We start from the raw sequence: 12,575 nt of genomic DNA on the forward strand, positions 1-12,575 counted from the left end.
GTATCTATTTCAAATGTTAGAAAAAGAACAGCAATTAAACCCAAAGAAAGTAGGAGTGAGGAAATAATAAAGATTAGAACAGAAATCAATAAAATTAAAAACATTTGATTCTCAGCTCATGCACCAAAAACAAATGTATATTAAAGAAACAAACACAAAAAAAAGTGCTTTAAAAAGAATATTGAAATTGCTAGACTCAAGGCAAGGTTTATCAAAAGAAGAGAGAAAAGCCACAAATTGCTGGCATGAGACTGATAAGGAGGATATCACAACAAATATTTAGGTATTGAGAAGATAAACATTGAATTGTGTATGTCAATGGGTTTGGAAATGTAGATGACATTTAGAAAAAGAGTAACTTACCAAAAGTGACAAAAGAGAAAATAGAAAAATAGAAATAATTTAAAATCGATTAAATGAATTGAATGAATGATTTAAAAAAAAAAGAATTCCAAGCCCAGGTGGCTCCCTTGTGAATTCTACTAAACATTTAGAGAGGATAAGTATTTTCCAGAGACTATTTAAGGACTACTACTTTACAACTGTTGTTTTGAAAATATTTTTCATTGAGTTAGTATTGATTTACATCACTGTTTTACCTTATAACCTGTTTTATGTGTAAAGAATAACCTTGGTTCCAAAACTGACAAGATAGTATATGAAAATGATAAGCCTATGTCTCCCCTGAGCATAGATGTAAATACCTGAAACAAAATATTATTAAGCTAAATCTAGCAATATAGAAAAAGGATAATACATAGTGACCTAAGAGTAAGAGGTTAGTTCTTACTAACCTCTAATGTCACACAAAAACAAAGTAGAGGAGAAAATCACATAAACATACCAACTGATGCAGTAGAATCATACCATAAAATTCAATACCTATTCAGTTTATAAATTCTTAGCAAGCTGAGAGTAAATGGAAACTTTCTTCTGTAGGGCACCTAAAAATAGCTACAGAAAGTAGGTAAAATATGAAACCTCAGTTCAAGATTGTGCAAGAAGGCCTAGACAATGTAATAAGGCAAGTAAAGAAAACAAGAGGTTTATAAAGATTGAAAAGGAAAAACTAAAGCTGCTACTATTTAACAAGCCACATAATTAAATACACAGAAAACCCAAAGAATCATAAACAGGCTTTTAAAATCAGTAAGTAAATTTGGCAGGGACTATTGCATACAAAGTCAACAACAAAAAAATCAATTCTGTTTTCTTAGATCAGCAACAGATGCCTAGAAAATGAAATTTTTAAAGTAATATTCATAAATGTTATAAAATAGCAAATAGATAGGTGTAAATCTATGCCTGCTCTCTGTAGTGACAGTGAAACAAATATTGTTATTGCAATAAAGATAACTCAAATCTAGGAATATGCCATGTTCATGAACTGGAAAGCTTAATTTTGTAAATGTTAATTCTCTCTGAATTCGATGCAGTTAAATAAAAATCCTAGTAGTGCTAAGATAATTAGCAAGCAGATTCTAAATTTATATAGTACAAAGTACAGCCTTGAAGAATGAAGACTTACAATATTACAATAATATGACAGTGTGATATTAGCACAAAGGCAGACCAATGAATAAAGCAGAGTCTGGAAATAATTCCACACATATATGGACACAAAATTAATAATAAAGGTGACAAATATAGAGCAGTAGGGATAGAATGACTTCTTCAGTAAATGGTGCTACACCAATTGGATCTCTTCAAAGGGGGTTAAAAAAAAAGAATCTTGGCCACTACCTCAGACGGTACACAAATATGAATTCTTGTCATATCAGTAATGTAAATGTGAAAGCTAGAATAACAATCCTTCTGGAAGAAAATGTAGATCTATATCACTCACCATGGGACAGGCAAAGCTTTTTCCAGAGAAGACACAAAACATGAAAAGAATGATAAATTATATGATCAATGAATTGATTATCATTGGGTTAAAATTAAGAACTTATGCTCATCAAAAGGCACTATTAAAAGAGTAATAAGCTAGCCACAGGGTAGGGGAAGATATTTGCTGACATATTTCCAACAAAGGACTTATATACAGAATTTATATAGTATTTGTAAAGAACTTCTACAAATCAATAAAAAAGACATCCCTGTATAAAAAGATTTGATTTAGCTGTTCACCAAAGAGGACCTCCAACTGGTCAATAAATGTAGAAAAAAATTGCTGTTTCGTTAGCTATCAGGAGATGCAAATTAATAGAACAATGAGATATCAATGCTCCCCACCCCCACCTTCTCTCACCCCCACAGAAGTACAGTTAAAATAAAAATGACTGACAATACTATACATTGGTGAAGATATGGAGTGGACTGTATTAATTTGCTAGGGTTTCCATGACAGAGTAAGAGACTGGGGGCTTAAACAACAGAAATTTATTTTCTCAAAGTTCTCAGCACTAGAAGTCCAAGGCCAAAGTGGTCAGGGAGAAGGCCTCTCTCCTGGGCCTTTAGATGACCGCCTTCTCCCTTTATCTTCACCTGGTCTTCCCTCAATGTGTCTGTGTCCTACTCCCCTCCTAGGAGGACGACGGTCATATTGGAGGATGGGTTGCCTGGATGACCTTATTTAACTGTCATGACCTCTTTCCAGGTCTTATCTCTGAATACAATCACATTCTGAAGTACTGGAGGTTAGGACTTGAACATAAGAATTTTAGGAAGATACAATTCAGTCCATAACCTGGAGCAACTGGACCCTTCATATACAGGAGTGTAAACTGATAGAACTGTTTTGGAAAATGGTTGGGAAACAGCTACTGGAGATGGACAGATAGACAGCATGTGACCCACCCAGGCATGATAGGCATGATTCCATTTCTCAGTGTGTATGTGGCAGGAATACAGTCATGTGCACAAGATGTGGTCAGGGAGGTCCTCAGAGCTGTCCATAATCACCCCGAACTGGAAAACCACCCAATATCCACACTGGATAAATGGGTAGAAAAATGCTGGTATATTCATACAAGAGAATTCTGGAGAGCAATAAAATGAACTGTTCTGCTACACCCAGCACAGATGAATCTCATGAACAACAATGTTGAGTGAAAGGAGCCAAATAGGGAAGCGTGCATTCTGCACATTCTGTAGAACTGCATTTATATCAGATTCAAAACTAGGCTAAGCTACTCCAGGGTGTTTGAGGAGGAAGTAGGATAGCGACAGGGTGGGGATCGGAGAGGGAGCTTCTCTTCCTTGATCTGGGTACTCGCCCTGTGCAGTTTGTCAGAGTTGTGCCCTTTGGATTTGTGTGACTTTCCTCAGCATATAGGTTTATGAAAAAAAAGCAAAGCACCGGAGACCAGCCTGATGCTGGTGTCCACCTTTGGCAGGACACCACAATGTCCCTGTTGTGGATCTGTGCCAGGCAGGTGACTAAGAGGTCCAATCAGCATTATTCTCTTCTCCCCAGGCTGCTGACATTTGTTAACTCAGCTCCTTAGCAATAGTGTGGAGGATGTCTCCCAAAAGACCATACTTCCCGCGGTCAAAGGAACATTAAATTGACTATTCTTAGGACGAGGAGTTTAGATAAGGGACTATGTCTATTGTGGAATCGAGAAGCAGAGGTTCAGGAGAGAAAACAACTTGGGTAAACAAGATAAGAATAGAGTCCAACAAATTTGCCCAAACACAGTCTTGATCCCGGAGGGATCAAAAAACTAATTTTCAGCACAGATCCCACTTAAGGACACAGTCTCTTATTCCCAACTGATATTTTTTAGCTGTCAGTGGGGAATAGATTTTTTTTTAGCTGAATTTGAGCATTAGGTGTCCCAAAGCTACCTGAGCTTGCAGTTACCATTCCCAAACCTCTCTCTTCCCAGATACCATGGAGACCAGTAATTTAAAGCGAGGTTTCCCCTCCTCTTCCTTATCCCATGAGGCTGAGCTAAGCACCCAGAATTGAAGCTTTGGATTTCTCTAGTTTTGATATAAAAGGGGGAAAAAATGAGCTCAGTGGAGAGTTACTCTTGGAACTCTTACGATTTGGCATCTGTGTGTCTCATGTGATTCTGGGAGAATTCTGTATCAAAACCAGAATTTTTTTCATGACAACCTCAGTTTTATGAATATTCCAGTCACCGCAGGTGGGGATTTCCGCTTACCCTGGTGGCTCCTTGGCCCAAGGCCACAGCTCTTTAGCTTTTCCAGGCAAAGGAGAATCAAATCCTGGCAGGCCTCAAGGGAACTTTTGGAAGTAGGTGTGGTGGTTACTGAACCCATATACAAGAGCGCACACTCTAGGCCCAGGTGGGCCCCACTAGCTCTTGTTTGAACATGCTTTGGGCTGGTAGGCCCCTTTTCGAAAATAATTCATTAAATATGTAATTTGGGTGGGTTTTACTTCAATTTTAAATTAAAAAATAAAATCCCCCTGAAGGAACAAATATCTCTTTAAGAGAATGACACTTCCTTTCCCCCATGGGATAAATCTGGCTGCCTCTCAGAACACATATCCTCTATATAATCCTTGAAAAGAAGGGTGGAGGGTTGGAGAAGAGACATTTCCCAAAAGAATGACGTGATTACATCGATAATAACCTATCTGAAGAGGGGGAAAACAAACAAACAAACAAATGAACCTGGCGGTTTTCAGAGTAACGTGACACCTGTGGAAAATCATCCTAGATCATTTTGTTCTCATGGCACATAGTCGGGGGGCAGGAGGGTTCTCGAATGGAACTTCCAAGTCTGCTTCTGTATGACCTTCCCAGTGAGGCCTACCCTGACCCAACCTTCCTATTTAAATGTACACAATTCCATAGTCCGTCTTCCTTATATTCCTCCATCCTCTTCTATCCCCACACACAAACACCTCCCCCACACAAACACATGCAGTACTTACCGACTGTTAACACAGTGTTCATTTTATCTCTGATTTCTATCTACTGTTGGTGGCCTTCTCCCAGCCCCCACTAGAATGTAATCCTAGAAGGACAGGGGTGTCCCAATGCTTGGTTCCCTGGTGCATCTTAAATGCCTCACACATAATGAGCACTCAATAAATGCTCGTTGACAATTTTTGACAAATACCTTGAGTGGCCACATGCCACCCCTTTTCATCTTCTTGCCTCAATTCAAATTAAAAACTTTGATTCCAATGTCCTCGTTCTCATCCAGAGGGGTATCAAGACTATCTCCTAGTCATAAGATCAGATAGAACTCTCGTTTCGTATTATCGTCTAAAAAATTATTATTAAAATGAAATCTTCTGATACCAAGGTGTAAGAATATTGGAAATTTAAAAACACATAGTATAGACTATGTGTTTACTCTATAAGGTAAAGCAAATTGGGGGTTAATCGAAGATTTTCTAAAGACAAACTTAAAGACATCACATTTGTCTTTAATTAGGGCATGAAGTGACTGCTTGAGGAATACCATATGAGGAAAGTCCATGTCCGATTTTAACTGTTAAGACTGTATTGGATGTCTGCTATGTGCCAGACACTTTGCCTGCATTACTTCTAATTTTCCCAATAATCCCTCAAGGTAGATACTATCATCCACATCTATCACGGAGAAAACTGAGGTCCAGAAAGGAAAACTAACTGGCCCAGGGTCACACAGATCTCAGACAAGGACATGGCTTCGCTCATCTCCAGGGCTTGTCCCCAGACACCGTGCTAGTTCTCCAGGAAATTGTGTGATGGCGTTCACGTGATCTTCACATGTGTCATTGGTTTCATATTCTCAGTCAACACATATGTTTTGAGTAACTGTTGTGTTCATAGCACTGTGCTGGCTTCCTTGGAGATCACTGCAAGAAGCTTGCCATCTCACTGGGAGGTACTCAGGCAGCCTAGGCAGCCCATGTGACGTGACCCCCTCAGATGCTGTGGGGGTTCTGAAGGCAGGGCCCTCATGGCCAGCCTCCTGGAGCCCATCCGCAGCGGGCCCTTTGCCTTCTGGGCCAACCAGAGGCTGGCCAGCTTCTATCCCCACTCACAATGGCACCTCAATCCTCATGACAAGGGACTTCCCCCGCACTGGGGAAGGGGGGGTGAGGGTATCAGCATAAGGGTAACCCTAGACCCCTTCTTCCCACTGCCTCCCAGCCTCTGTGGAAGCCACAGAAGCAAATCTTCTCTCTTTGTGGATGCTGGGGTGGGGGACGCATGGGACCCACACTTGGCCAGTTGCAGCCCACTGCTAGGAGCTCGGGTTAGGTTAGCGACACAAAGATGGCAGACCATCTACTGGCAGCAACCCCACAGTGGGCACGTCCTGATTAGCCTGCTCTGGGAGGAGGTAATGACCCAGGCAATGTCCCTGAGAGCAGGTCCCGCTGGGAGCCCATGAGTTTCCCATAAGCCTCTTTGGAGTTGACATAGTCTTAAATGTATTGCCAGACTTGACTAGAAAACTGCACTTTCCTTTACCCTTTATCCTGACCATTTATGCTGATGGATATAGTCAAGAAGAACATTCCAGGCACCATCACTGAGTCCAAAGGTGAAGTCTGTTTTTTTGGAAATTGCCTACACTGACCCTCTCTCCACAGGCTGATGAGGGTAGGATTCTTACTTAATAAAGCTGAGAACTGTCAGTGTTTTCTTCATTCCCCTGAAGTTACCTGAAGTTTGGAAATCTCCCCAGAGTCAGGGAGTCGTGGGGAGACCACAGGCCCTGGAGGCCTGAGGACTCTGGCTGAGGCATGGGGGAGGAGAAGATGCCAGGATCCTGCTGGTTTTGCTTTGTGGGATGATGCAGGGAGAGGCTTTCCTGTGTTTGGCCCAGAGTATAAGATCTTATCTGCAAAACCACAGCGCTGTGCCTGGTCCTGAAACCATGAAAGAATGAAGCCTGGGATGACCCATTTACTGGGTAGATGCTCATTACCTTCCTTGGCAAGGGGTGTTACTCCACAGTAGACTTTCAGAGTACATCTGCCCCTTTAAACTCCCTGCCCCCATAGTTACAGTGTGGAACTGTAACTTGAATTCATCAAAGCCTATTATTCCAGTTTGTTTTTTTCAACTCAGAGTTTTTCATTTTAAGTTGTCATGGGAAAATAACTCTTAATAAATCCCTTTAAGCACAGGGAACTAGGGCAATTACTGACATTTTATGAATTATTGAAACATTTTAAAGTTTTTGATTTATGTTCTAAAGGACATAAGTAATCCTTTTTTTCCCCCTTTTTTCTTTTCTTTTTGGATGGGCTTCAGTTAATTTCAAGGACAGACATCGGGCACACAGACTGTTCAAATCTAATGAATTATCTGGCTGTGCCCACAACAGTCACACCTTCAAAACACTGAGGTTGGCGCTAATCGTCAGAGATTCTCCCACACTGAAATAATTGCACACACCCTTTTGGGCCATGGCAGATATATGTATAGTGTGAATTACAAGATGGGGAGGCGCACCCCCAGAAGGAAATCGAGTTTTGTTTGTGACTCATCAATTTAGTCATGCCTTAAACATTTTGATATCTGATGTAAAACAGTCACAATCCTGAGGTAGTACCTTGAAGTACTACCAGTACTTCAGGATAACCAGTCACATCAGTATTTTTATACCATAAATTAGAGAAAATTCAACAGCTGGGAAAAGCAATGGTAGAAAGATCCCAGGCAATGCCATGGCACCCCAAACCCAGGAGGCTGATGGTGGTTTTCTTGCAGTTTATGATCAATGGAGGCTAAAGACCAGTCACCCTCAGTCACGGGAGAGATCCACCCATGACCAAAGGCATTCACTTGGAGTCAATTTATTGCATTAGAGTAGGCATCAAAAAAATAAGCAGAAGTTTATGATTCATGCTTGCATTTGACTTGAAAAAAGGAGCTATTTTTTTCCATGCATTGATAAACTTAAAAAAATGGAATATGGGGAAAAATATTTGACCCTGAAACGTCTCTTGGAAAAGCTATGTAGGTTACCTGTAAGACAAAAAATTGAGTGGCAGCCACATGCCAATCATTGTTGAGAGCCAGACTTTCTGTTTACCTCATAAAAAGACATTACACCAGGCAAAAGTACTTATCAGAGTCACAGTTAAGTAGTGGTATGTAGGTCTGAAGTCCAAATACAGAAATAAATGTTTAAACAGGCCATGGCAGGCCCAGTGCATCATCAGATGTGTCTTCTCTTTGGCACAGAACTTTGGAATTCACTGCTCCAAGGAGAAGAGTGTTTGTCATTCCAAACCCTGGACACCAATACTGGTGACCAGCTCGGTGGTAACTTTCATGTATGACTTAAGGGGGTTTTAAGAGGCAAGAGAGCTGGCCCTGTGAGGGTAAGGTGCTGTCCCCAATGGTGCACCTGCTCCCTGCAGGTATCAGCTGTACTGAAGAGAAGCTGGTCTCTTCAGAGAAGGACAGCTTGTGTGGGTAAAATGGCAGTGGGCAGTTGAGACCAGCCTGCTAACAGTAAAACTGAACGGTGGGCTTGCATTGGGTTATCACTGATGAGTCAATAATTTAATAGTGTCTGGTCCCAAATGTCTGAGAACTGTCAAGAGGCCTGGGGCCACCCAGGGCTGATCTCCCATTTCCTGGTGCATGGTGTGCAGGTGTTGAAGCTAACAGTGAGTGCCTCTGACTCCAGGTCTCCACCAGCACCCAGTACATCTGATGGGGCCCAGAGCAGAAGCTGGCTTCATCTCTGAGTCACCCCACTCATTCCAAAATGTCCCCAACCTTTGACTTCATCATTTCACAATCAGAAAAGGAAATTCACACCAAAAAGCTTAATTTATAATATCTTCATTCCAGTGGAAAATAGAAAATCCTACCCCTAAATAGTTTATTCCACCCCCTCTTTGTGCTATTATTATTATTATAATACTACGTTTCTATATGTTAAAGCCCAAAAATATATTGTTATAATTAATGCATTAGGGAGTCTTACATATTTTAGAGAAAGAGAAGAAAGAAAAACTATTACATATTTGTCATTTTTGTATTATCTTCTTACTTAACTTTTCTGGTTCTCTTTACCTATTATTGTAAATTTGTGTTATCATCTTGTATCCTTGCCTTACCCCAGTATGGCTTTGCTTTCATTTTCCATCTATGTATTATCTTTGTGAAATATATTGTGTTTATACAATATATTCATGTTTATGGATACATATATATTATAGACCCAATACTACTGATATTTTTATTGCTTTATAAACCAATTTAGGAAATATAGGAGAAGAAATCTACAATTATATAATATCTTTTGCAGTTACTACATAATTAACTTTGCCAATGTTCTTAGAGTGTCTGTGTGTGTGATTTAAATACTATCTGGGGTGCTTTCTCTGAGTATTTATCAGGCAGGTGTGCTATCAATAAATTTTCTCAAGTTTTGTTTATGTGGGGCTGTTTATATTTTGCATTCATTTTTCAGAAATATCTTTGCTGATTATAAGTGTTTATTTGAAAATATTTTACTTTCAACACTTTGAATATATCATACCAGTGTCTTCTGGCCGACATGGTTTCTGATGAAAACTCTCCCTTTAATCTTACTGGGTTTCCTTGCATATGATGGGTCATTTACTACTGTCATAATTTTATCTTTGCCTTAGACTTGCAACATTTTAACCTTGACATGTCTGGCTGTAGATCTCTTTATCATTCTTGGAGTTCATAGAACTCCTTGGTAATATAAATTGTGTAAAATGTTTTTCATTAAACTTGAGATGTTTCAGTCAATATTTCTTTGACTACCTTTAATGCGCCTACCTCTCCTCTATTTCTGTTGATTAATTCCTTTATGTATATTTTGGTGCGTATTTTAGTGTCTCAAACTTTTGAGACTCTGAAATTTTTTCAGAGCTTTACTTAATTATTTTTTTACATGCTGTACTTCCAATTCAATTATTGATCTAAATTCAATTTCACTGATTTTACCAGCTCATAATTATTGTAGCTTAAAATTTTTATGGTGTTATTGTACTTTTCAATTCCAGAAATTCTCTGTTGCTGCTTAAGCAGTTTTATCTCTTTATTGGTATTCTCTCTTTGATGAGACTGTGTTATCATCCTTTAATTCTTTTAGCTCGATTTTCTTTAGCTTTTATAAATATCTATAATGTCCACTGTGAAGTTTTTGTTTGCTATTTCCCCATCTGAAACACTTCAGTTTCATGACTTTTAAAATATTTATCACCTTTACTTGTCAAAGAATAATAGGTATATTGAAGCATTCCACTAAAAATGTGGGTTTTGTACATATTTTCATTATATTTCTAACTCTTAGATTTATACACCTTGCCAAACAAAAGTTTCTTCTTTTATGGTATGATTAAATATTGAGCAGTTTTAAATTGATAGTTATAAGATATGATTTATAAATAATGACAAAGTAACAGCTATCTGAGTATATACCCATTAAACTTAAGAAAAGGGAACGTTATCACTAATTTTCTCATGTCTATTTTTTTTTTGAGGAATGAATTTAGGAGGGGTTTACTACCAGATGAAAACATTTTACCATGTTATCACAACATTACAGTGTGATATTAACACAAGGGTAGACAAGCAGACCAATAGACTAGAACAGAGAGTCTGAAAACAAACCCACACATATATGGACATTTAGTTAGTGATAAAAGTGACACATGCAGAGCAGTAGATTTATTTTGCAGAAACTCATTTATTAATAGTAATCCTGTGTTATATAAATTACAAATGTTTTCTCCAATTTTTAGCTTATCCTTGAATTCTGTAGCTTAAACTTTTCATTTTTTCTGGTCAAGATGGAGTTTTTCTCATTTTGCTTTTTAATTTATATGCATTGAAACCCATGGACAGCTTCTATTTTTGAATTCTACATCTCATAAGTTATTTAGGAGAACCTTCTGCAATCTAAGTTTATAAAATTTTTTCCTTTAATGATTTAAAAAATACATAGATTCTTAATTTGCCCAGGGCACACTTTTCACTATTCTTTCTTTCTTTCTCTCTCTCTCTCTCTCTCTCTCTCTCTCTCACTCTCTCTCTCTCTCTCTCTCTCTCTCTTTCTTTCTTTTTTATGCATACAAGAACTGGGGTATAGGCCAGAGGTGTGGTGGGTGAGAGGACCCACCAGAGACAGAGTGGGGAACAGAACAGGCAGATTGACTGAAATACACTGCTGAGGGGAGCAGCGGGCGAGTCAGGAGAGGTCTGCTGTGCCACGTGGGTATCTCCCTGGCCGGGGATTGAACTCATGCTGCAGTGGCTGTGGATAGCTTCATGGGTTGCATCTTAACCCCTTCTGCCACCAGGAAGGCCCCCCAGAAATAAATGTTTCTTTTGTCCCCTTCCCATTAATTGACTGATCCTTTCTTTCCCTGTTAATTTAAAGGGCTACATTTTTTTCATCTAAATTCCCACATAAAAATATCTCTGCTTTGGGGTTTTCTGTTCTGTCCAGTTGGTCAATTTGTCTAATCTTCAGCCAATGTCACATTGCTTTTGTATCTATAACTTGATAGAATATTTTGATTTCTGGGAAGACAGGTGTCTCTTCATGATTTTTTTTTTTTCTTAGCCTGTAGTGAATCCATAGGGTACTCTTTAAGGTCTGCATGCAGTGGTCTAGGAATGCAAGACTGAGGCCAGACAGCACATAAATCAGATTCTAGACAGATATCTGCAGTGCTGGGCTCCATAGAAAGGACCATAAAAATACGCTGGACAGAATTGTGATCTCCAGCTCCCACTGGGACACATGCAGCTCTGAATTTTCACTTTTCCCTAGTCAGTTCTCTTTCCTAACTTCATAGATCTCATTTCAGACTTAAACTGCTCTGCAAACCACCATGTCACTCCACTCACTCCTCCCGGATGAACTTTCCTTCTATTTTACAGAGTGAATACAACCATAATAGCGTAACTTCTCAATTTTCCAATGGTAAACCACAAACTTGCTCCTCAGTCCCTCCCTACCTCTTTCCCTCCTGTTAAAATGGAAGTCGAACCCCCCCCCCCCCACTGCCCCACTTCCCCTCCCAAGCTAGTAAACTCTGTTCTGAGATCTGGCCACATCCCCTTCCATTCCCTTAGGGAACAGCTCTCTGTATCCTCTCTGATCTGTGTCTAAACATGCCTGTCCCATTCACCCTAACACACACACACACACGCACACACACACGCACGCACGCACACGTACACATGCACACACATATGTTTTCCTTTCCAGATTTCCCCGCAGTTATTTTGCTATTCCCTCTGATTCAAAGCCACACTTCTAAAAACTGTTGACTACACTCATCTCTTCTCTCCCACGCGTTCCTCAATTTACTTCATAGGTCACCTGTCACTTCCTTATTGTTAAATCTTTAAATATCTCTCCTTCTGGTCTTATACAGCAAGCTGTTTCTCATTTAAGCTGCCAGAATAATCTCTTTAAGATGCAAATTTGCACACATTATTCCTTTTCTTAAAAAGCTTGCATGATTTTTTATGGATCTCAAGATAAGATCCAAACTCCTTGATAAGGCGCCATTTTCAGTCTTGCAATCTTCTCAGCTCTCTCCAACAGTAAAGTGATCACACTGTGCCTGACTTCCTCACTATGCCTTCACCTGGTTCTTCCTTCTGCACCTTTGACTGGCTAACCCACAGTTACCTCAG

Source organism: Talpa occidentalis, unplaced genomic scaffold (assembly GCF_014898055.3).
Source record: "Talpa occidentalis isolate TD23 unplaced genomic scaffold, MPIMG_talOcc4v2.1 talOcc4.17, whole genome shotgun sequence".
Lineage (NCBI taxonomy): Eukaryota > Metazoa > Chordata > Mammalia > Eulipotyphla > Talpidae > Talpa > Talpa occidentalis.